Here is a 24856-nt window from a genome sequence, read left to right as displayed (position 1 = left end):
TTGCAGATGCTGAAAACCTGAACTAAACACAGAAAATGCTGAATGGCAACATCTGTGGTATTCTAAAGCTATGCTTCTATTTGCTAGGCTGAAAGCACTAATTAATTTTTGCTTTTAAAAAGCTAAAGAATGAGTTAAAAAGCAGCTTCTAAGATGGCTGAAATCTACCTTTAAAACTCCAAAACAATTAAAATAGAGTCAGACCGCCAAGAAGAACCCATCAGAAACAATCACCTTAGATGAATGTGAATGGCCTATCACCTGACCCGTTTGCAAAACATCCAGATTGCAATTACATATTCAACTGGAGGTGGAACAAGCCACCAGACACAATCATTTTGGACAATGCAACCTGGACAAGAAGGGAACTCTTCCACGCATTACTTAATCATGTGTAAACCAGTATTTTAATCATGTCTAATTATAATCTAATCATGGACCCGGAATCAGCTTGCTATGACCATGTTTGAGCAATTGTTCAGTTGATCGGAAGAGATAATCTGATGAGTCAACAAATGCCCCTTTGCCTTTTAAGAAACTGCTTTCCCCCGTGCCAGTCAGAACAGAAGAAAAAAATGCAAATGAAGAATCCTGTTTGAACACTCTTTCTTTCATCATCCGTCCTGTAAAATTGGGTTTTGTCTATTTTTTGACCAGCTACCCACTGTGGGCAGCAGCTTCTAACTCCAGAAAACCAATCATCTATTAACTTCTTTGAACTGTCCTGTCGTAGAATACAGAAAACAATTTAAAATAGGTCTGAAACCATCCAAAGGATCAACCTACCAAATCTGTATAACAACTGACCTTTTTGGACTTTTAAACTACTTAACACATTCTCCAATGTTGCAACCTAGTTGCATATATACATGAAAGTCGGAATGTTATTAATAATTTTTATTTAGATTGAGTGTTAAGTAAAATAATTACTATTTCCTTTTCCTTTGAAAACTTACAAAAAACTTGTGGTGGCATCATTTCCTTTGGTGATGTCATTTGCTGTTCTTTTTCTCAGGGTGGGTGGTAAATGGGATCCCATCTTTCTCGGGATTCCATCTCCACTTACGCTTTTTCTTCTCCCGTCCCCAACTCATTTGCACAAATACCACACGTAGAATCCTGAATTCTCCGTGAATTGATGTTTCTCTGAATTATTTCTCACCAGCTGGTTTTGAGATGATGAAAGTGAGAAAATCCTTTACAAATCTGTTATTTCTTGCTACTGTTCTGCCAAATGGTTTCTGACATATGGTTCATTTGTATAATCCCAGGACTATCTTCACTGTTTTTCCAAGCTGGCTGGTGTTAAGGACAAACTTTCATGTCCAGTATATGCAACTCAGTAAACAGTGTCAATCAAAACAAAAGGTAAGAATTTATTTACACCTATCTTTGATGATTGGTTTAATGTCATTAGATAAATGGTAATTTCAGTTCAGATAGTTTTGATTTTTTATTCTATGCTAGTTTCCTGAATCTGCCTCAATCTGCGGTCAGGTGATATCTGAGCCATTTTAGGTTCATGTTTCTTCCCTTTCAAAACGTTTTATTTCAAAAAAATCACATGTATTTAAAAAATTGCATGCTGGAAGGTGAGAATTGATAATTCACCATTGTTGTAATATATTGCAGAAGAGGAGGTTTGGAGGATAAATAATTCCACAGAGGTCAGTATTCCATTACCAAGTCACCCTTTATGTACATGTGTGTGGTGCTTGACATTGGGTCCAGCTTCCTTAGAGACAGTTCTCAGAGATTGCAGAACATCTGACATTCCTGTTTATATCTGTCAGCCAGGGCTACCTGATTGGGGCTGTTCATCTGGTCCAATCAGGAAATTCATATTCTAAGAGGTCCACTTGACTGACCTTGTTATAATCACTACAAGGCCTAGTGAGATTTCTTACCCTATCTTGCCAAACACACTTCATTAATTACCTACCACATCCCTATCAGGTACAATTTCTGCCCCATCTTACCCCATCTTGGCTGTTTCTGGAACAACTCACTATTCCTCCAAAAGACCAGCATTCTTTGAGGGTATGTCATCTTTGAAAGGCTGCTGAGTACCCTGACAAGGGTTGACATTCTGGCATTGTCCCTCACCAGCAGCATAACGGTACAGCAGACACAAAGCCATACTGTCACAGTAAATAGCCAGCATGGCTGAGACTTCTTCACAATTGCAATCCCATTCTCTTTCTTTCTTCGCAATCTAACTATCACACCACACACTTTACCTGTCCTTAGCTACATCCTCATAATTGAAAAATGAGGTGCTGGTCAGGCAGCATCCGAGCAGCAGTAGAATTGACATTTCAGGCATAAGTCCTTCCTTAGCTATATCCTGTCTAAAAAACCTCTTTAAGTTACACTACCATGTCCACAACGCCGACTGTGGACCTGCATCTTGTCATTGTCCAATAAAGGAACACACAAGCAAGCAATCAAGAAAACAAATACAAATGCATGTGAATTTTTATTTACAGAAAGCAAAGGGAACACAAACAAAGCTACTGAAACTGAACTTTGTGTCCACAATGCAAACCAGGTTTTGGCATCATGTCCTAAGCTTGCTGTCAGTGACTGTGCCTGCACCGTTTTCTTTTATTGGAACCAGGTGTCAATGAACTTCTAGTTGACTTGTAGCACCCATCACATGTATCATGGATAACATCAGCATCCTCCTCACAATGTCCTTGTCCTCCACCTTGAAAAGAGATCCCAATTCCCCAGGTTCTCTGCATTCAGGGCATTACCTGCTCTAATTGTGCAGGGCATAGTAAGCCAGAATGATGTGGCACATTCTGTCTGAACTGTAATGGAGAGACCCTAGATCTGCCTGAGCAGCAGAATCTCATCTTCAAGCACTGATCCAATGCAGCCCTGTTTGACGTACCTGTGGTATTAAATTTTAGACAGAAAATTGTGCAATCGTGTCATGAGCCATGGTCACAGAGGGCAGACCTTGCCCTTAGCAATCAGCCTTGTAAGTCACTGAGCCGTCAAATGCATCAGATACATGAGAGTGTTCCAAAATGTATGAGTCATTACAGCTACCGGGGTAGAGAGCATACGCATCCAAGAAATAGTAATGGTGAACACAGATCACCAGAACGTAGAACTCCACAGCAATGTTAATGAATTCCACAGCATCATGTTACAGTTTTCTCAGTGCCATGTGTGTACAGTTCATAGCACCCTGCATCTGGGGAACCCAGCTATGTTACCAAATGCGACTACCTGGACTGCAGCACTAACCTCATCTTGGGGAAACAAAATAGACCTATGTAATCTTGCACAGATGGCATTGGTTGCTCTCTGGATACATTTGAGGGTAAAGGAAAGTAACTATATTCCAAAAGAACCAGAGGGGTGCTCTCTCATTACAGAAAGTTAAACCTGAGGGTCACCACAACTTAGGCAAGGTCAAGGTTGAGAAAGCAGGACATTCATGGTAAACTCAGATGGTGCAGGAACTGAATCCACACTGTTGGCTTCACTGCAAACCAATCATCCAGCCAACTGAGTTAAGCCCATGTTGAGTGTACAATTGATACATCTGACACAGGTCTTCTGTTGATTCCTGAAAGGTACCAGTCACAAAGAAGTCCAGTGCCACAATGAAAGGATGACCTCTCACTCCTGCAGCCCTTAGGTCCCATTCTAGCATCCAGAGCAGTTCTGTCACCATGTTCCAGGACATAATGAGCTTGCATCAGCACTGCACCTAACTCATTCCCAGGAAATTGACTCAGAGCCAGAAAGCTCTGGGCCTCCTGTACACCCCACTCATCCTGAGGGGCCTGCAGCTGAGATATTTCATTCTACCTATTGGCCTACTACTGTTCAAGGGCTTGTTGCTAGCCATGTTCCTCCTGCATTCATCCTTGCCTTTCTGTTGTGGGCAGCCACAAAAACCAAATACTGCCAGTGGTATCACTCTTGGTGGAAAGGACCTAAACTGGACACAGAATGAGCAAAGGATATCTTACATCTCAGAACAATCATCAGTGGCATATCCTGCAAATTAGTGCTGAGCATACTGGGGTAACACACTATAAATCAAGGCTCACTATTCCTGGAGTTGTACCAAATATTAATGTTTTTCTAAGCTACACACAGTACCCTGATTTACCTAACTTTAAAACCCAGGTTGAAAGGAAGCAGGGACCAGATATCTGTACTATACAGGAATTATTACTTTTTTTAAGTAATTAAACTATAGCTACAAGTTAATTGATATAAGAAATTGACATATGACATGACTAACTAAAATTCTAATCCCTTCTAAATTCCCCCTTACTCAGACAAACAAACAAGGAAAATAGATTATTGGTGGAGGTAGAGAAAAACTCTAAAGTGAGGTCAGTGGTCTTTATTTCTCAATTCCAAAATTGAGGCTGGACTGGCCCTTGGTGTTTAGTGTCTTTCTCAGGAAGCTTTCACTGGTTTTAAGAAATACAGAGTGATTCACTTGGAAAATATCTCTGATCCATCAGTTCAAAAGTTGAAGTCCACTGCAACTACTGCAGGAAAGTTTCCTCAAGTTTAAGAGTCAGTCTTTCTTTTACTGCAGAGAACAGACAGCTTCTACTGGGGAGACCAATAGCACATACTTCTGTTTTTCATCTCCCTGTGCGTGCATGTTTCTGTGACTTGTTTCCAGTTCCAATCTGCTCAGTTAGCTGAGAACCAATCTGATTCACTTGTAAATAACTCATTGGCTCCTGATCATCTGTATATAGCAGGAAGCCATAACGACATAATATAGAGTTCACAACAGTTATCTAATTCCATTATACAACCAATCTGGTAAATCCTTGTTTTTTTAAAAAAACAGTTCTCTCTTTTACAGTTCATAGTTTTTAAAGATACAAAAATAAAGTTCCTAGAATGTATGTAGAATGGTTTTCTCAACCAATATATTGAGGGACAAGCTAGAGAACAGGCCATCTTAGATGAGGAATTACGCAATAACAAAAGAGTGATTGGGAAAGTAGCTGTTAGAGATTCTATAGGGACGAGCGACTATAATATATGATAAACTTCTTCATCAAGATGGAGAGTGAGATTGTTGATGAGGTGAATTTGCATTTGCAGATTTGTATTTGCGGATACATTTTATTTAGTTTAAAAGGCACACAATCCGTAGGCAGTCAGAAGATGTAAATATTTTATAAACTCCTACTTTGGAAATAGAACCAGTCTGACTCAAGGTTTGGATACAAACAGACTCTAACCTCATACCTTTAATGCATTGCCTGAGTTGAGAGGTCACCTTTTTTTTATAAAACCTCAAGTTATCTTGAGACTGTGACTTGAAAGAGGTTCTGGGATTTACATATTAATCAATCATAACCTGCATCCCCATTCTAAGTGATTAAAGACTTAACAGCAATCTAGATATATATCGCATCAGTTATCTGATACTTTGATCCTTTACTTTAAATGCTGTGTCCTATGATCCTGCCCAGGAGCTACCTGATGAAGCGGCAGTGCTCTGAAAGCTTGCACTTCCAAATAAGTGAATTATAACCTGGTGTTGTATGATTTTTAAATTTGTCCACCCAAGACAAACACTGGCACCTCCACATTCTGTTTCTATGACACAGTTCTTACAATAAGCGTAGCAAATAGACAGTGAAATGATTGCAAATCCAATATGACTGCATTTTGCAAAGAGATGCTTTGTATTTTTGTTGCTTTAATGTTGTGGCATCCAGTAAATGTGGATCCTGTGCTTTTGCCTATCAAATTGATACTTACTCTATCCACTTTGAACATTGTTCCAACCATTTTCTGGTAGCATTTGGCATCTAGAGAAGCAAAGTGTTGACTGGGAACACAGTTATCAATGGACACTATCAACACCAGGCTGTATCTGGTCACCTATCCCTAATCCAAAATCTGTATGTCCCCTATTACCTCACACTGCTCCTACAACCCACTTCAACCATTGTCCCCAACATGGTGACTCATCATATTTAACTTTGCCTACAGCTATCCTCCCTGTCCCCTGAATCCCAGCATTACACCTTGATGGTGCACACCATGCTCCTTTACACTTCTCCAGCAGAGGCCATGATGGTGGTCACAGGCAGTAACTCCTGTGTTAGCCTACTATGCCCTCCAAAGCTGTTCAATACTCCCCCATTCACCTTGACTTTCTACCTGTCACCATCCTTATCCCCATTTCTACAAATGCCCCTTCTTTCCCCTCAAGCCTTTCCTGGAGGCTGGTGCATAGGTAGGAGTTTGTCTTCCCCAAGTCCATGAGTGCATGCCATAATATCAGACAATGCCAACTTGGTCTGTGTTGAATTCCTGGCACTATAGGAACAAGATCAGTGTTCTTTTACACTCCACCATAAGTGTGACCATTTCTCTTCAAACCTCACATTCACTCTGCACCCAGTTTAATCCTCCTTAATATCTACCTTATCTCATTCCAGGAGCAAAACAGCAGAAATAGTCAAGACAAGATGTTGTGCTGTCCATTATTTGGGTTCCTCATCTCTTATAAAGAGAGGGTCCTGAGGGCCTGATTGGTATTGGAGGCTGTGCTTAACTTACTGTGCTGTAATCCTATGAGTGAAGGCTATCCCCTTGACTGGACTGAGGCCTGCTGACAACTGTGGTAAGCTTCTGGTCTTTGTGTCAGTGCTAAATGGCATGGAAAGACAGTAATAACATCAACCAGATATCTCTGGCTGAGAAAAAGAACAAGGCAAGGCAGGAAAGCAACAAACATCCAGGCAGGCTAAGAGTGAGTGAGTGCTATGACAGCAAGCAAAAAGCCCAGAGTTGCAACATGGTCCACGACATGGGTGTGTGTCCCTGAAAGCAGCATTACAAATGACCATTGCCGACGCAGTCTGATGCAAAGCATTGGAATGCAGAAACCTCCTATAACTCCATGGAGTCATGTTTAATGTGTTCCCTGAGGGTTCATAGAGATTGGCACATGGCTATGGCTATGGGGTGTATGTGGCTGGTGGCCATGGAGCATATCCATGGAGTGAGTGGTGAGTTGAACTCCTCATTTCCATGTTGAGTTTGTCAATGGCTAGTTTGTATGGCAAATTTGGTAAGATCACAATCTGTGACAAATTGGATTGTTAACAAGCCATTTAATAAGCAATAAAGATGTATTAATTGGGAACTCACTACAGCTTGGCAAGAATCATGCTATGTTCATAGAATTCTATGGTGTTGATGCAGGCTATTCAGCCCATCAAGTCCACACCAACCCTCCAGACAGCATCCCACCTAGACCCACACCCACAATCTCTGTAACCTTGCATTTCCACCTAACCTACACATCGCTGGACACAGTGAGCAATTTAACATGACCAATCCACTGAACCTGCACATCTTTGTACTGTAGGAGGAAACTGGAGCACCCAGATAAAATGCATGCAGACATGAGGAGAATGTGTAAACTCCACAAAGTCGCCTAAGGGTAGAATCAAACCTGGGTGCCTGGCACTGTGAGGCAGCAGTGCTAGCCATTGAGCCATCCCATCACGTTGCTTGATTAAAGCAGGGAAGTTGTGGCAATATCATCCCAATGTAATGACAGCCACTCATCTACCATTTCTACCATCCACCTCACCTTAGCCTATGTAACTCTGCAGTGGTAAGATTCTGTTCATAGTTTTAGTTTTATTTTTGAATTCATTGAGTGGTTCTAGGTTGCCTGGAAATTGGTTCACACGCATTTAAATAGGCTTTTCAGAAAACAAAACATTTGAAGTTCCATACATTAGAAAGGTAAAAGATAGAAAAAGTTGGGCACCAAAAAGGTGTTCCATGACACCAGGAGACTGAGATGTAACTAGGTTTCCATTTAGAAATAGAGATACCCATCCAGAAAGTCAGTGAGTGTACAGGTTTCTTTCAGAGAAAGGGAAGCAGACCATTAAGAGAGAAAAGGCTGTAAGACCAGCATACAGTCTAGCAGTCTTCAAAACAATCAAGGCAGAAGTCCTAAATAGCTTAGATATTAGTAAAAGAAAACCTCCAGAAACAGAAGATAACTGGCAGACTCACTCCTCTTGTAACTTCTCTCTCTCTCTTTCTCTTTCTCACATACACACATACACGTGGGTTATGGGGTTCAGTGGTTCCTGTTCACAAGGGTTGTTGAGATATTCTTATGAATTGTGTGCTTGTCAGAATGCTGCTTCTCAGTTGTCCTTGTCTGGATTTTTCCATTTTTTTGCAAGAGGCACATGGTAGCTGATTCATTTATAAAAAAAGCCTCTCACTTATCAAGTAAAAGTCACAGCTTATTGCAACTGCTCAAGGAAAGATAAATTGGTTTTCTTTAGGTTTAGAGTGGTTTGTTGTTAGAACAGAGAGACAGCTTCTGGCTGGTGAAGACCTAATGGCTTTTCTGTACCTTGTTCACAGCTCTAAGCTATTCAATTACCTGAGACCAATCACATGACTATTGGCAGACAGGAGGCCTTTGTCATCGAAAACTGGTCACTAGTCCATATACCAATCTACTTCTCAATGTGAATCAAAGCTCCATTAGTACACAATCTCTTAGCTCCAGCTCATCTGCAAACACTGCTGTCACTCACAGTACTATAGTGTCCACAATGAGTATCAAATGACCTACTTTCAAACCATGCAACAATTCCTGGTTTTTAATATAATTCTTTTCTAAATCAGCCCATAATTTAAAAAAAATAAAAATTCTTAAATGTCAGAGAGGAAGACATACTCCAAAGCTATTGAATGCAAGAGTTTAAAGATCACACTTTAAGAAGTATGAGAGCTGTGTTCGCAACAAAAACAGAAATTGCTGGAAAAACTCAGCATGTTGGCAGCATCTGTGGAGCAAAAGCACAATTAACGTTTTGGATCCAGAACCCTTGAGTTCTGAAGAATGGTCAATGGACCTGAAATATCAACTCTGCTTTCTCTCCACAGAGAGATGGTTGTGTTTTTCCATCAATTTCTGTTTTTGTTTCTGATTACCAGCATCCATAGTTCTTTTGATTATTTTGAGTTATGTTAGCAGTTTGTTTCAGGATCTGATGAAGAAACATTAACTAAAGAAGATAGTGTTATCATAAACTTGACAAAGTATTCAGGAAATAGGTCTACAATAATCTATCTTCAAGCATATGCAAAAGGAGCTAGTCTTATTTCTGGGAAATATAAAACCAATTCTATTGGCTTACAGATACCTTTACGTTATGTACAAATACAATTACATATTACAGTTTTCACATTTCTTTGACCATGTGTCTTACATTATTTTCTGATTCCTTATAATTTTCACATGTATTGTCTATATTTAAACAAGGCTGGCACTGTCTTGCTCACAGTGAAGCCCTTACCCTTCTGTTATAACGTTGTATCTATGTGGTCCCATTTTGCTTTTACAATACGACTGAACTAAATGAAACTGATTCAACAGAATGCAGGGGTTTCCTGGAAAGAAACCAAGCTGTGTCAACTAATCAAGGAACTTTATATTGGAAATAGTGTGATTTTTCACTGAAGTTTGAATATCAATAAGGTTGTTGGGGAGTAAAGCGGTTGAATTTTTAATTCTCATATCTGTAATAAGACTGTTTCAAATAGCTTTTAAAAAATGTAAATTAGTTCATTTTCCCTTTTATGTCTAATAAACATTTATGTTCTTTTGCTAAAAATACATTGTCAGCCTCTTGTGAATTTTTTCAATGTCTGACCACTATGGTAAACAAATTACAAAAGTAAAACATAAGGTCTATCAAACCAGGTTTCACCCTGAGTTCTGACCTGTCCAGTATTATAATCATTTCAAATTGTAAAAACAGGAGAGGATGCAAAATAGATTTATAAAGGTGATAGCAGAGCTGAGATGTTATACCTACCAGGAAAGATTTAAATAATTAGGACTCTTTCTCTAGAAAAGACATATCTGAGAAGTAATATTTTGGACAAATTCAAAATTATGAAGGAATTTGATAGGGTAGATGAAGGAATATTTTTCCACTTATGATGCAGTCCACAAAAATATAACTTCATATAATCCAATAAGGAATTTAGAAAAATCTTCACACAGACAGTGATGAAAGTGTGGAATTTTTCATCACAAAGATTGATGAGGTGAATAACATAGATACATTTAAGAGAACTAAATGAGTATATATGAGAAGAAGAATATTCTGATGGGTGACTTGAAGTTGAGAAGCCTCTGTAGAACACTGATGTAGACCAGTGGGATCAAATGGCCAGTTTCTCTGTTCCAATTCAATGGAAAAATCCAACCTCATTATACATGTACACTTGTATGTCTTTTTACTGTATCTAATCACAACATAATTAACAGTCTGACATACTTCAGATCAGCACATTAAACAAGTGATGTCTTTAAACACCATCCCTTCTGCTACCTTGTTCCCATAAAAAGCTACTACTGGATACATTTATTTCATTTCACCTGCCCTATACTGCCAAGTGATTTAAATCGATTTGAAAGGCATTTGGCTGAATTTTCCCAGACATGTAAATGGGCTTTGGAGGCAATGAAATTATGAATGATGTACATTGGGTCAGCTCCTCGATACTTTCCCATCTTTGAGTGGTTTTTCTAGAAGGGAACTAGCAAATCCAAGGGAATCTCACCCAGCAGCGATGGGAATTCTATATAAGAGTAGTAAAAAGCTACCTGACTTTAATTTTCAAGGCTGTAAAATATTTTCCCAATTGCCCTTGCCTTGTCAGGATCGCAAAGATGGATCCTTGCCCATGCTGCCCAGAGCATCTCATGCACATGGCCAGGCATTACCCACACTGCAAAAGGGGCCAGCAGCTGTTCCATGTGCTGGCGTTTAGCAGCTTCTGCTTTCATGTATTTTTTAAAAAAGCAACAATATTAGAAGTCATATGACAATGGCACGTCATTGTGTACAAATACATTTATCCAAACATCCCCCTTTCCATAAGAAAAGCCATGCCTCTAGCTAAGCTCTTCCAGTACAGCTACAACACTGGCGTCTACCTGACAGTGTGAAAATTGCAGTTATGTCTGCGCATAAAAAGCAGACAAATCCAAACTGGCCAATTGGTGCATATTCTCATCCAACCCCATCATTATCTCCTATTTTCCCTCTCAGCCCCTAGCCTACCCCATAGCCATACCCAGAATTGCAATCCACTGTCCACTCATTTGAAGTCAGGGTGGTAGTTACTCGAGAAAAACACCACCCACTACCCCCACCCACAGAACCCCATCCCTCCCATGCTATACCAGATCTCACCCTTATATTCCTTCATCTTAGTCATTATCCCCTCTGGATGTCAGCCCAATGGATCACCTCTCCAGGCTTTAGTTCCTACCTACCAGGCCTTGCTGCATTTGGACATGGACTAGTTCAAAATGTAAGAGTAGCAAATTATGCTGAACATTGTACAATCATCAGCTAACATCTCCACTTCTGACCATATGATAAAGGGAAGGTCATTGATAAAGCAGCTGGAGGTGCTTGGACGAAGGATGGTTTCCCTGAAGAACTCCTGCTGAAATGATTGCTCTCCAACAACCATAACCATCTTCCTTTGTGACAGGTATGTCTCCAGCTAGCAGAGAGTTTTCCCTCTAATTCCCATTGACTCCAGACTTGCAAAGACTCTTGATGCTACAGTCAAATGTGGCCGTGATGTCCAGAGAAGTCATTTTTATCTCAGCTGGAAATCAGCTGTTTTGTCAATGCTTGAACCAAGGCTGTATTGAGGTCAGGAGCTGAGCAGCCCTGGCCATCATCCAACTGATTCTTCACAACAATGATCCTGCATACTCATGTCCTCCCACCTTCCTCACCCCTTCATCCACAGACATTGATATAGGCAAATCACCAGCCTCACCACATCATTGTATCTGCTCTTGGTAACTCAGACACTGCTTCAGCCCTTCAACTTGGGGGCCCAGGGACACCAATGACCAACATGCTTCTGCTAGGTCATTTTTCATGCAAGAATAGACATGCACCATATGCACACATGCTGAATGCATCTTAGGCTGTTCTTAGCACTTACTCACTGACTTTAGCACTGACTATAGGCTGCTAGCCTTGTATGTGTCACATTGCTTTTTTAATATAGAAGGCTTTAGGTCATAGCTACAGGATGCCAGTCTCCATGACTTACATTGTTTTAGTGCAAAGGTGGAGCGGGCAGCTGGTCAGTGCACTTGGGAGCACTGTACAGTGAAGAGGATGGACATGTCACTGTACAGCACTGTGCTATGTCAACATCAGATCTGCATCATGTACTAATAGTTTACATAGCAAACATATTGCATGCACTTCAAGAAAATGGCCATGCAAAAGTCAAAGGGAAGCGGTCCTCAGTGACGTGATATGGGATTATTGTCAGTTGGGTGTACCATCACAGTGAGTCAAGGGACAGATCGCATTCTAGTCCAGGGGATTGTTCACAGTGACTCTTGCAGATCAAGCGTAACCAGTTTGGGGATTCCTATTGGGTTAGTTGGGTGCTGTGGCAACATCTGTCTATGGAGTGGGCCATTGTTGCAGGATACCATCTCGTATCCTGCAACAATGGGCTAAATCTTACGTTTTTTTGGTTCTGTGCGAGCTGCATCAGGTTTTTTGGATGGATTCATGTTGTAAGGCCTCACAAGAATCCCTCCAAAACATCTGATGTAGCACACACAGAACCGATAAAACATAAGATTTAGGTTAATGTTGCAGGAAACGAGGTGGTGATGACCTTTCATCAGAACCACTCTTTCATTCAGTTCTGATGAAAAGTCATCTGTCTGGATACTGTTTCGCTTTCTACCAATTCTCCCTGACCTGCTGCATTTCTGGCATTTTGCTGGAAATCTGAAATAAAAACATAAATTGTATTTTGTTCTTATGTGCATATGTTCTGTTATTATTTCATTAAATTGGAGAGGTTGTAAAAATTTTGCTAGAATTGGTGTTGTATAGCATCACACAAGATCCTTAGTAATGATTCTCTTATCCAAATTGTGTGATTTGTACAGCTTTTAATTTTTGAAGCTGAATAATATTGATGCCGAAGGAAGGAAAAGAACAACAGATGGGAATTCTGGGTAATCCAAGGTGGAGGACAGGAAAAATTTCTGGCTGTAACAGCTGCTCCTTTTTTGAGGTTTTTAGGTGTTGGAGGTGATTCTTTAGAGGAGCAGCAATGACTGTTTCAAATGCTGTTGCATTGTATTGGAACTTCAGAGAAAAAAAAGTCAAAACAACAGTTTTAAAAAAAAGAGAGGTACAGACAAAGGCAGCACATGGTGAGGTCAGTGCAGGCCAGAGAGTGAGAAAGAAACTGATACCACAGTGAACCTGCACAGTTACTGTCTTTGCTGTTTGAATTCATGTATCGCTGGACATTGGAATGCATCTGGGAAAATTAACAAACTGTGAAATTCATAACTGATCTTGGAGGAACTGTTTGGGTGAAGTCACAGCAGAGAAACAGATAAGTGAATAGTTTTAAGTGCGGCCTACAGAAAGTCTGCAATAGTGAGTAGAGTGGTTCTTTGTTGATTACATGTTTTTTGAGATATGTCTCTTGTTTAAACTTAAAATGTAAGCCATAACTATTAATTTAACCTGGAGCAGTGTTCTGTAGAGGAATAAGACGGTGTTATTTTCTGGGTCTGTAGATTGTGAAGGAGCAAAAATGGCGTTTAGCAGAGTGTAATGCACTTCTTGTCAGATGTGGGAGTTTAAGGAGAGTTTACAGGTTACTGTGGATTATATCTGCAATAAAAGCTGTTGGTTGCGAATCCTATCAAATTGAGTGGATTTGTTGGAGAGACAGTTAGAGGCAATGAGGAATTTGCAACAGCAGTGGTATGTGATGGATGGCAGTTATAGGAAGGAGGAAAGGTTGCAGATACAGTACATAGATGGGTTAACTCCAGGAAAGCTAAGAAACGTAGGCAGTTAGTGCAGGTGTCTTCTGTGACTATCCCCATTTCAAGCAAGTATGCTGTTTTGGAAAATGTAGGGGGTGATCAATTCATACGGGAACGTAGCACAAACAGCCAAGTTTCTGGTATTGAGACTGGCTCTAATGTAATGAGAGGTACATCGGGTTCCAAGCAATCGATTGTGTTAGGGGACTTTTTAGTCCGAGATATAGACAGATGTTTCTGTGGTCAGCAGCGAAAAATCAGAATGGTGTGTTGCTTCATTGGTACCTGGATCAAGGATGTCTTGGAGAGGGTGCAGAATGTTCTCAAGGAGGAGGGGGCCAGCATTGTCCACATTGGAACCAATGACATAGGAAAGGAAAAGATTGAGATTCTGAAGGGAGATTACAGAGAGTTAGGCAGGAATTTAAAAAGGAGGTCCTCGAGAGTAGTAATATCTGGATTATTCCCAGTGCTACGAGCTAGTAAGGACAGGAATAGGAGGATAGAGCAAATTAATGCATGGCTGAGGAGTTGGTGTATGGAAGAAGAATTCACATTTTTGAATCATTGGAATCTCTTTTGGGTTAGAAGTGACCTGTACAAGAAGGGGACTTTGCACCTAAATTGGAAGGAGACTAATATACTGGCAGGGAGATTTGTTAGAGCGGCTTGGGAAAATTTGAACTAGTAAGGTGGGGGGGTGGGGTGGGACCCAGGGAGATAGTGAGGAAATAGATTGATCTGAGACTAGTACAGTTGAGAACAGAAGCGAGTCAAACAGACAAGGCAGGCAGGGACAAGGTAGGACTAATAAATTAAACTGCATTTATTTCAATGCAAGAGGCCTAACAGGGAAGGCAGATGAACTCAGGGCATAGTTAGGAACCTGGGACTGGGATATCATAGCAATTACAGAAACAGGGCTCAGGGATGGACAGGACTGGCAGCTTAATGTTTCAGGATACACATGCTACAGGAAGGATAGAAAGGGAGGCAAGAGAGGAAGGGGAGTGGCATTTTTGATAAGGGATAGCATTACAACTGTACTGAGGGAGGATATTCCCAGAAATACATCCAGGGAAGTTATTTGAGTGGAACTCAGAAATAAGACCAGATCTAAAAGGTAAAGTTCTAAATTGGAGAAAGGCCAATTTTGACGGTATGAGGCAAGAACTTTCAAAAGCTGATTGGGGGTAGACGTTCACAGGTAAAGGGACATCTGGAAAATTGGAAGCCTTCAGAAATGAGAAAACAAGACTCCAGAGAAAGTACGTTCCTATTAGGGTGAAAGGAAAGGCTGGTAGGTATGCTGGATGACAAAAGAAATTGAGGGTTTGGTTAAGAAAAAGAAGGAAGCATATGTCAGGTTTAGACAGGATAGATCAAGTGAATCCTTAGAAGAGTTTAAAGGCAGTAGGAGTACACTTAAGAGGGAAATCAGGAGGGCAAAGAGGGGACATGAGATAGCTTTGACAAACAGAATTAAGGAGAATCCAAAGAGTTTTTACAAATACATTAAGGACAAAAGGGTAACTAGGGAGAGAATAGGGCCCCTCAAAGATCATCAAGGCAGCCTATGTGTGGAGCCACAGAAAAATGGGGGAGATACTAAACAAGTATTTTGCATCAGTACTTACTGTGGAAAAGAACATAGAAGATATAAAATGTACGGAAATAGATGGTGATATCTTGAAAAATGTCCACATTACAGAGGAGGAAGTGCTTGAATGCACAAAAGTGGATAACTCCCCAGAACCTGATCAGGTATACCCAAGAACTCTGTGGGAAGCTAGGGAAGTGATTGCTGGGCCTCTTGCTGAAATATTTGTCTCATCGATAGTCTCAGATGAGGTGTCGGAAGACTGGAGGTTGGCTAACGTGGTGCCACTGCTTAAGAAAGGTGGTAAGGAAAAGCCAGAAACTACAGACCAGTGAGCCTGACATCGGTGGTGGGCAAGTTGTTGGAGGGAATCCTGAGGGACAGGATGTACATGTATTTGGAAAGGCAAGGACTGATTAGGGATAGTCAACATGGCTTTGTGCGTGGGAAATCATGTCTCACAAACTTGATTGAGTTTTTTGAGGAAGTAACAAAGAGGATTGATGAGGGCAGAGTTGTAGACGCGACCTATATGGACTTCAGTAAGGCGTTCGACAAGGTTCCCCATGGGAGACTCGTTAGCAAGATTAGATCTCATGGAATACAGGGAGAACTAGCCATTTGGATACAGAACTGGCTCAAAGATAGAAGACAGAGGGTGGTGGTGGAGTGTTGTTTTCAGACTGGAGGCCTGTGACCGGTGGAGTGCCACAAGGATCACTGCTGGGTCCATTACTTTTCATCATTTATATAAATGATTTGGATGTGAGCATAAGAGGTATAGTTAGTAAGTTTGCAGATGACACCAAAATTGGAGGTGTAGTGGACAACGAAGAAGATTACCTCAGATTATAACATGATCTTGATCAGATGGGCCAATGGGCTGAGAAGTGACAGATGGAGTTTAATTCAGATAAATGCGAGGTGCTGCATTTTGGGAAAGCAAATCTTAGCAAGACTTATACACTTAATGGTAAGGTCCTAGGGAGTGTTGCTGAACAAAGAGACCTTAGAATGCAGGTTCATAGTTCCTTGAAAGTGGAGTCGCAGGTAGATAGGATAGTGAAGAAGGCGTTTGGTATGCTTTCCTTTATTGGTCAGAGTATTGAGTACAAGGGTTGGGAGGTCATCTTGCAGCTGTACAGGACATTGGTTAGGCCACTGTTGGAATATTGTGTGCAATTCTGGTCTCCTTCCTATCAGAAAGATGGTGAGAAACTTGAAAGGGTTCAGAAAAGATTTGCAAGGATGTTGCCAGGGCTGGAGGACTTGAGCTATAGGGAGAGGCTGAATAGGTTGGGGCTGTTTTCCCTGGAGTGTCGAAGGCTGAGGGGTGACCTTATAGAGGTTTACAAAATCATGAGGGACATGGATAGGATAAATAGACAAAGTCTTTTACCTGGAGTGGGGGAATCCAGAACTAGAGGCCATAGGTTTAGGGTGAGAGGTGAAAGATACAAAGAGACCCAAGGGTCAACTTTTTCACGCAGAGGGTGGTATGTGTATGGAATGAGCTGTCAGAGGAAGTGGTGGAGGCTAGTACAACTGCAACATTTAAAAGGCATTTGGATGGGTATATGAATAGGAAGGGTTTGGAGGGATATGGGCCAGGTGCTGGCAGGTGGGACTAAATTGGGTTGAATATCTGGTCGGCACGGACGGGTTGAACTGAAGTGTCTTTTTCCATGCTGTACATTTCTATGACTCTATGTCAATTGGTGGACATTGAGTATATATGACCAGTGTCCTGAGATGTTAGTTCCTGGTATCCAATATGTAAGTCCTTTTGAGCAAGCCATGAGCTTGAGTCACCAGGTATCAGCTCTGACGTCCATGCCAAAAATTCTGAACATCTAGCTTGTTGAACATATTTGATAAGATAGGAAGCTGAATATTAATGAGGCAAGTTCAGCTGTTAATAAGGCATTTTACAAACAATAATCTCTCTTAATTGGCAATTCACACTGCCTTGTAAGAAACATGTTGTGCTGCAGAGTAATAAAGATGCTGCATGATGCTCCTGACATCATGATTGGCCTCTTTGGACTTTTTGCCAGATTCTGCCACACATTGCTCATGTCCCTATAAGATTCTGTTCCTTAACTGTTTCTTTCCATACTCTGCCTGGCCTGCTGAATATTACCAGAAATATTGCATCAGCTGTCTTCAGCAACAGGGAGATGCTAACCCTCACCTAATTTCTTCGATCTTGTACACAAGTTTATCCTGTAATAATTCCTGCTATAGACAAGGACTAGTTAATTCATGTTGAGGGCTGATGTCCTATGAGGAACAGGCCGTAGGTCGGAAGAGGAGGAACGCTTCTCCATCCTGGATATGAATTGGTGAGACAGTTCATTAGGTAGATTATAATCACCATCCCTTTAAGCATCACAGCCAAAAATTTCCTCTTTGGTTATATGTTATCTGATATTTATTAACCTCCTTTTATTAAACCAGATGTCATACTTTTTGGATTTGGTAAAGGGAAATGTCCAATTTTTAAAAAGAATTTAAGAAAATAAAGGGTTTTCAAGTAAATTAATTGCTTCTGCTTACTTTTGCTGTAAGATGCCAGTGTTGGCAGGGTAGGCAGCATTCTGCTTCCTGAGCCTGTCTGCTACCCAGCACTAGGCTGACTTTCTTTCTCCTTTCCTTTCTTCTTTTCCTTTTTTTTCTTTTTGGCAACAACGGTGAAAGATGGCGGCATCAGCATGATCAGACAGCCCAGGCTGATGGCAAGAGCGGGAGCAGGCATCACAGGGCAACCAATGATGAAAGCAGGGGCAGGCACCAAAGTTTGTCTGGCAATGAGAGTGGGAGAAGGCAGGTGGCAGCAAGAATGGGAGCAGGTGGCCTGAGATGGTTGGCAGTCTGTGTGGGACTGGGCAACAGTGGAAGCAGGAAGAAGTTGCAAGCAACCCAGGATGAAGGCAGGGGAGAGGTAGAGCCCAAAGCATGGGAGGTCAAGCCCCTATGAGGAGTATTTAACTGTTAACTGTGTTTTTTGTTTCTCTACTTTTTAGTAAGAAGGACGATAATATTTAACTTTTTAACTCTGCTTTCTTTACATTTCTGCTTTGTACAGAGGTACCTAGGTACAGAAACTAAGCTGGTGCCGTAAGTGGTGATTTGTAAATGTTTAAGTGTGCTCATGTTCATGCATGTGGCAATAAACCTAATTCAACTCACCCTTAAAGGCATAACGCAAATGATAAATACGTATGCTGGGATCAGCATACAAACCAAATGGAATCTCAAGTGAAGTTATAAACTAATAGAAACTAAAAATGGGTGAAAACAACTACAATTAATCCCAGAAGGAAAGGTAATAAAATGTTACATTAGAATAAATATAAGACGTGTAAACATTTGAGAAAAGTGCTAAACACAGCAGGGAGAAGCCTGAAAAACAGCATACCTACTAATGCTGATGGATGGTCCATCTCAGCCTCCTCCAGAGGTCACAAGCATCACAAATGCCAGTCTTTAGCTAATTTGACTCACTACATATGATATCAAGAAACAACTGAAGGCACTAGATATTATCAAGACTTTGGGTCTGGACAATATCTTGACAATAGTACTGAAGACCTGGGGTCCAAAAATAGGCACATCCTTGTCCAAGCTGTTCCTATACAGCTACAACACTAGCATCTATCCAACATTACCCAGGTATGACTGTCCACAAAAAGTAGGATAATCCAGTCTGGCCAATTACTCTTTTATCAGTTGCCTTTAGATCATTGACAAAGTAATGGAAGGTCAGCAATGCTTTCAAGCAGCACTAATATAACAAAAACCTTCTCATTAATGTTAAAAATCACACAACACCAGGTTATAGTCCAACAGGTTTAATTGGAAGCACACTAGCTTTCGGAGCGACGCTCCTTCATCAGGTGATTCACCTGATGAAGGAGCGTCGCTCTGAAAGCTAGTGTGCTTCCAATTAAACCTGTTGGACTATAACCTGGTGTTGTGTGATTTTTAACTTTGTACACCCCAGTCCAACACTGGCATCTCCGAATCATGACTTCTCATTAATGTTCAATTTAGGTCTGGCTTGTCCTATTCAGTTAATGACCTCATCACAGCCCTGGTTCAAATATGAACAAAAGAGTTAATGTACAGAGGGGAGGTGAGAGAGAATGTTTTTGACATTAAGGCAGCATTTGATCAAGTGTGGCATCAAAATTGAAGTCAACAAGAATCGAGGGAAACCCTACAATGGTGTGGTCATACTTAGCACAAAGATGACAATTGTGGTTGAGGTCAAACACAGCTGCTTCATCAATGGCCTCTCCTCTATCATAAGGTCAGTGAGGATTTTCACTGATAATTGCACAATCGTTGACACTATAAGCTAGTCCTCAGATATTAAAGCAGTTGTATTAACATGCAACAAGACCTGGACAACATTCAAAATTGTACTATCCACTTATTAGCCCATCTGCACAACACAAGGGTATCACAATGACCATCTCCAATAAGAGAGAATTTAGCCATCTCTCTTTGAGATTCAACGGTATTGTCATCAATGAAACCCCTATTATCAGCATCTTGAGATTAACATTGACCAGAAACTGAACTGGACTAACAATATAACAAAGTGCAGATCAGAAGCTGGAAACTCTGAGGAAAGTAACTCATCTCCCTTCTTCCCAAAACCTTGTAGTCTATTATCTACAATACACAAGCCTGATCAGTTCCAACAATTCAAGAAGCCTAATACCATCCAAACCAATGCAGATTAATTGATTGGCACTCCATCTAACATCTTCAACATTCACTCCACCTACCACCAACGCACAGTGACAGCTGTGGTACCAACTACAAGTTGCACTGCAGAAACTCACTAAGACTAATTGTTGAGCAAATTCTACCATTTAGAAGAATAAGGGAGCAGGGTAAGGACACTTAGTCTGCCCTACATGTGATTCAAGACCCACAGTAATGTCTAGGCAATTAGGGATGGGTAATGAATGCTGTCCTAGCCAGCAACACTCATGTTCTGTGAATGAGTAAAAAAAAATCATCCTGATTTGGAACATTGTTTCAAATGTTCATTGTTTCTTCATTATTGTGGGGTCAAAGTCCTGGAACACCCCTTTCAGTGATAATTAGGGTATACCTGCTGTAAATTGATTGCACAGTTAAAAGCAATTTGCTACTACCTTCTGAAGGGAAATTAGGGATGGGCAATAAATGCAGCCTGGACATTGATGCCCACAGTCCATACCAGAATAAAAACAACAGCAAAAGTAAAAGGGAGGTAAGACAAGTAATGATAGTTTTTTTCATCGAGCACTGTTTGGAATAAACAGTGACAAAAACTAGATAACGTATGTTAGTAATCTGAAATAAAAACAAAAATTACTGGAAGAACTCAGCAGGGAGAGAAATGGAAAATTTCAAGTCGATAACCTTTTGTTAGAAACAGAAAAAAGATGTAGATGTAGAGATGTAGCAATTTGTTCCAAGTAAAGAAAAAACATGGTGGAGTGGGAAGAGAGAGAAGGAACAAATAAATCTGTGTTAGAGGGCAGTGATGAAACCACAAGAGGGAACTTTGTGCAAGGCAAAATTAGGTTGGGAATAAGTCACAGAAAAAAGCACATGAGGAGATGTACAGAGGAATCTCGATTATCCGAACGAGATGGATGGGCACTATGGGCGGATAGTCGATTTTACCTTAAACAAGGGAAGCCAAGCTAATATAATGCTGTGCTCTACTGGAGAGTTTGTTTAAATCTAATTTTAATGTATTGAGCGCAAGAGGACACAGATTTCATATGATGAACAAAATAGAGCAATGATAACATGAGAAAACTCTTTTAAAAATGCAGCAGTAGTTAGCATTTGGCAAAGAGTGGTGAAGACAGCATTAAACAAGGTCCCGAACAGCTTCTATAATTGCAACAGCATTTGTCAGTTTTTGGGAACTCAGTCTCGTGATAGAAAGACAGAAGCACAGCCTTGCACGTGCGTTTACGTTCTCGACCATTCTTTTCATGAATGGCCCGATAAAGTGACAGGAATACTGTAAAACACTTACTTTTGCAAAGGGCTGTGTAACAACCCTTACTTAAAAATTATCCAGTCGCTGATGCTTGAGCTGCTTGTGTTTCTTTGTTTTTGCCAGTATTTTCACATGTTCTTCAGTACAGGTAAATTGAATACACTTACCCCTTTGATGTAACGTTTTTGCAGGATCTTGAAATCTTCTTTGGATAATCCACAATTCGGATAATCGAGGTTCCTTTGTAAAAGGTGACAGCAGGATAACAGAAGCAAAGGAAGCACTAAAACCTTGATAAGGAAGAAAGGTTCCCAAAGCCTAGGAAAATAAGGGAGAATATATGGTGGACTCCATCATCAGCTGTACGTTAATAGGAGACTGCCATCCCAAATAACAATCCTTATAAGTCATTTTCTTCAGACCGGGACTCTTTTCTGAAGAAAGGTGTGACAGGCAACCTAATCGTTACAATTATAAAATGTTGTGATGGTATAGAGGTAAAGGAGATGTTTCCACATTTGTGGGAGTCTAAAACTTGGTGTCATAAAATAAAATCATCACTAATATATCCAGTGACAAATTCAGTAAAATCCTATGACTACAAGGAGTAGTTGAATTGAAAATAAAAGATGCCTTTAAGGGAGAATTTATATAAGTGCACAAGAAGGAAAGAAACAATCGGATGTGTAGATTATTTAGATGAGAAGAAATGGGAGGAGGCTCATGTAGAGCATTAGCAGTTATTAATGGACCTACAGACACAGATGACTCAGTTTGTGCTGTAAGATTTCACATGATCTATTCACTATCCTTTGTGAGATATTGTATTACAGGTATCTTTACTAACTTACTCACCAGCTCACTATATTCATCAATACTGCATTCCCATTCATTCATCTGTAACTCTTTACCAGCTTGCTATTTTTACTAATACCACACTCCCATTCATTCAGTAATAACCCTTTACTAGCCTGTTGTTTACTGTAATGTGTTTTCATTGATTCATTCTTTCACATAACTGCATTTTTGTAGTGCATTTTACTATTGAAAGATAGACTAAATTAAAACACGAGGTGGAGGTGCCAGTTTTGGACTGGGGTGGACAAAATCAAAAATCACACAACACCAGGTTATTGTCCAACAAGTTTATTTGGAAGTACTAACTTTCAGAGTGCTGCTCCTTCATCAGGTACATGTGGAGCAGAATCATAAGACAAAGAATTTATAGCAAGAGATCACAGTGTCATGCAAATGAAATGATATATTGAACAAACAGAAATTGTTGTTACATCTTTCATCTTTTAGAATTAGTTGCAGGTTAATATGTAAATCCCAGAAGTTCTTTTAAGTCACATTCTTGAGGTAACTTAAGGTTTTATAAAAAAAGGTGACATCTCAGCTCAGACAAGGTATTAAAGGCATGAGGTTAGAATCTGTCTGCATCCCAACCTTGAATCAGGCTGGTTCTATTTCCAGTCAGAATTTTTAAAATGTTACATGGATTGATTGCCTGCATTGACTGCCTGCAGATTGTGTGCTTTTTGAGCAAAATAGAATGCATCTGCAAAGACAAATTCGACTTATATGTGCGTATGCGTGCATGTGAGGGAGACCGAGAGAGAGAGGGGGAGAGAGAGTGTGAGTGAGTGCTTGCATGTGAGTATGAGTGCACATGAGAGAGAGTGTGTTTGTGTGCGTGCATGCTTGGTAGAGTGTGTGCGTGAGTGTGACAGAGGATAAGCCTGTGAGAGGGTGTGCGTGTCTGAGAGAGAGTGTGTGTGTGTGTGGGAGAGGGTCTGCGTGAGTGTATGTGTGGGAGTATGTGAGAATGTCTCGTGTAGTGGGGTCACCTGCAGTGAGACATGAACCCAAGGTCCAGGTTGAGGCCACCCTCATGGGTACCGAACTTGGCTATCAGCCTCTGCTTGGCCACTCAGTGTTGTTGGGTATCCCGAAGTCCACCTTGGAGGTTGGTAACCCGAAGATCCGAGGCTGAATGTCCCTGACCACTGAAGTGTTCCCTACCGGGAGGGAACATTCCTGAATGGTGATTATTGCGCAGTGTCTATTCAACCTTTGTCATAGTGTCTGCTTGGTCTCGCCAATGTACCATGCCCTGGGGCACCCTTGCCTACAGCGTATGAGATAGATGAATCACGTGACTCGGCCAACGTTGACTATCTTATACGCTGCAAGACATTATAACAACCCTAATTAATATAATTTAAAAAGGGCCACCACGTCTTGTAAAACTCTTCTGTTTTGTGGTGCACCATATTTGTGAGGTAATCTTGGGGTAGATGCTCCATCATTAGCCTATGTCACCACATACGACCTGGTGGTTTTTCTGACGTCTAATTCAGTACCGTGTTCTTCCTCGCACAGTGGGTAAGAATGTTGCACAATCTCTTCCCGTGTTTCCCCAGAGAGGGCAAATTTGGCAACCCCAAAAGAAGAATGACCAGATCCACATTAATTTCAATCCCCACGATGTCCTTTACCTGCCTTACTCTAGCACTACACTATCTCTGGATCTTACAACATGATCAGTAGCAATATATGAGAGTGCCTATACTAATTTTACATTTGATGACACTCTTTTCTTGAACTTAGCTAGCCTCTCTAGCACCATATGAGTACTGTATAAGATCTTCAATTGCATGGCCTGCGCTTTTTTACATACTGAGATTTTCCTTCTTTTCCCCAGATGTCTTCCTACACCTTCGATGAAATATCCTCTCCTAGCTCTCGATTCCACATCTTACAGAGTCCTTCCATGTCCCCCAGGGCGCAACCTTTCTGTAAATGATATAAAGTACTGAGTGAAAGAGCATCCGTACACCGGATTACTCTTTTCTCTACGTCTGATTTGTAACACTGGACCAGAAGCATGGTCTTCCTCTGTATATAGTCCCTTATCAGGAAGTATCCCTATTAGACAATCCATATTTCTGACTTAACTGACTAAATGACATCAGGACCTCCCCCTCAAATAAATCTCCCAGATAAAAGATTCCCTTATTCTCCCATGCCTTAAAGCCCCATTGCCCCAGATTTGAATCCTTGGGCTCCCACCAACTGGGTAAATGGCGAAGTCCTAGTCCAATTGCCCTCATCTTGCCTCATTATCCTTCAGGCTTTCACCATATTTAAAATAATTGGACTTTTACACTGCTGGGTCAGGATTTTATTTTGTCCATGAATAATAAATTAATTAAAAGACATCTCGACTGCGAGGCTTCGATATCAAGCCAAATCGGCTCCGAATTCCCCCATACCCAGTCACCAGCATATGTTAACAGGGCACTTATTAGGT

The sequence above is a fragment of the Chiloscyllium plagiosum genome, unplaced genomic scaffold, assembly GCF_037043375.1.
Source record: "Chiloscyllium plagiosum isolate Xiang-an unplaced genomic scaffold, Cpla_swu_hap1 HiC_scaffold_3, whole genome shotgun sequence".
Classification (NCBI taxonomy): domain Eukaryota; kingdom Metazoa; phylum Chordata; class Chondrichthyes; order Orectolobiformes; family Hemiscylliidae; genus Chiloscyllium; species Chiloscyllium plagiosum.
Note: the sequence above shows the minus strand (reverse complement) of the source record.